Source organism: Phaethon lepturus, unplaced genomic scaffold (assembly GCF_000687285.1).
Source record: "Phaethon lepturus isolate BGI_N335 unplaced genomic scaffold, ASM68728v1 scaffold17491, whole genome shotgun sequence".
Classification (NCBI taxonomy): Eukaryota; Metazoa; Chordata; class Aves; order Phaethontiformes; family Phaethontidae; genus Phaethon; species Phaethon lepturus.
Window position 1 is genome coordinate 9,134 of NW_010518616.1, and position 1,974 is coordinate 11,107.

Sequence of the window (1,974 nt, forward strand, 5' to 3'; positions counted from 1 at the left end):
CATACTGAATTTAATGTAGGTTTACCACAATTACAAAATGTTGGACAGATGTTGAAGACACTACAGGAGTGTTTTTTGTAGGAAGGAAAAATCCCTGCGTGGCTGAGTGGGAAGTGTCCCCTTTACCTTTAGGAAAGTTTCAGCAACTCCTGAATACTGTAAAAATAATTGAAGAATACCAGGTTGCTTCTACTTTTAGGCCTGAACTTCATGTGAAATGGGGTGGTGAGCTGAGTACTCTACACAAAGCATGCCAAGGAGTGAACCACCTGAGCAGCACTCTGCTGAGCTGCTTTCTGTGTTGCTAGTCAGATCAGCAAGAATTACTGGAAAAAGATGAGATTTTATTGTTTTCTTCTTTACTGTACAGAATTCACAGCTATAAATTATTTATCTGCCGGTTTCAAGATGTACATTGGAGCTCTTCTGGCTCAGTAGATGTTGAACATAATACAGGTTTTCTGCTGGTTAGCAAAAGCATGTAGTGAGCTCACAGTTGCTGCATCTAAAGGCTGTTTCGTCTGGGTAGGAAGCAATCAGTGATCATAATCAAATTCTTAATAGATATGGTAGTCTGAAAGAGGGGTGAGTGCTTATGGCCTTCTTGCCCGCAAAAGCGGTCCTTTAGAGGCTAGCTTCAGCTGCTTGAGGACATCTAAATAGGAAGCTACTGGGGGAAAATGGCTTTTTTCCTTTTTTTTTCTTTTAATAAAGAAAGAAACTTTATGAGCGAGCTGATCTGGACTGTCAGACCAGATTGGTAAATGTTGAGCACACATACGGCATTTTTTCATTAGAGAAAGTCACAGCACAGCTACAGAAGTGAAATACTCAAGATAGTAACATAAAACACAACAGTATCCTGTTGTGTTTCAGATGGTAAAACAGCAGCATGTGCACATGCATGTCATCTGAGGGAAATGAGAGCATAGCACTGTGACCTAGATAATCCAAATCAAACTGTGCTTGCATTGAGAGAAGTGGGGGGAAAAATCAAATCCTGCAGATTAATCAGTCAATAAAGCAGGCATCTGTAGAACTGCTTACTACCTTAATCTTTTGGGCACCCAGACTAACAGATAACCCAAAGCCAGATTAACCTGGCCTGAGTATATTAAATCAAAAAGGAGAAAACCAGCCTGGATAATCCATGTGTCGAATTTCTACTTTCAAAAAGTCTGTTAAATTTTCAGGGTGTATTTGCTTGCTTTTTTTTTTCCCCTCTTTTGCTTCCCAAAATAAATTGTCAATGACTGTTCAGTGGCGTCTGAGAGTGGTAGCTGCTATCAGTATGTTTCTCGGTGATCATGAAGGCTTTGTAATCAGATTTGCATTTAAAAAGTAGAGTTCCTAAAGAATGTCATGAGTAATTTTTTCAAAAAAAAATTGAAGGGGTACTGTGAAATAATGGCTATTTTAAAGGATGTAATTTTCATTTAGAAATTGCACTGAGGTATATGTTTAGAGAACGCTTTGTGAATTTTTCTTACCTGAAATTAGCTGAATACTAAATAGTCATCTACATTTACATGAATGAGGCATTTTTAGGGTGTGATTCATCTCATGTTAGGGTAGACAACTAGCTGAACTGACTTCCACCCCTTGTGCAGAAGTGAAAGCTAATGGACACATAGAAATGAGCCCTGTTGCCCAAATGCAGGGAGGTAGCCGGGCAGCAGGGATGGAGCACAGGTCACTGAGGGAGACGATCTGGGTTCTCGGTCTGGCACTGCTGGTAATGCATCTGACATGCTTTTTCTAAGCCAGGGCATGTGCATCCCAAACAATGGGGGATCATACCTCGCCAAATTGCAGTTGAGGTGGCATATTTGCCTGGCATAGGACAGTGACAGCCAAAGATGTTGTTTGGTCTTTTGGCAGAGCTACTTTGCACAGCTTCGCACAGGGCTGCTTTATATGATACAGAAGTAGATTTTGTTCCCTGTTCTGTGCCACAGGGATTATGATTTCCCT

General features: G+C 40.7%; 1 protein-coding gene across 1 annotated transcript in view; it reads left to right on the forward strand.

Annotated features, from left to right (window-relative positions):
• LOC104628272 (protein Shroom2-like) overlaps positions 1 to 1,974 on the forward strand; it is a gene marked incomplete at its 5' end in the record, with an annotated part of 16,385 nt that overhangs the window by 8,244 nt on the left and 6,167 nt on the right. The gene's annotated exons all lie outside the window — the stretch shown is intronic.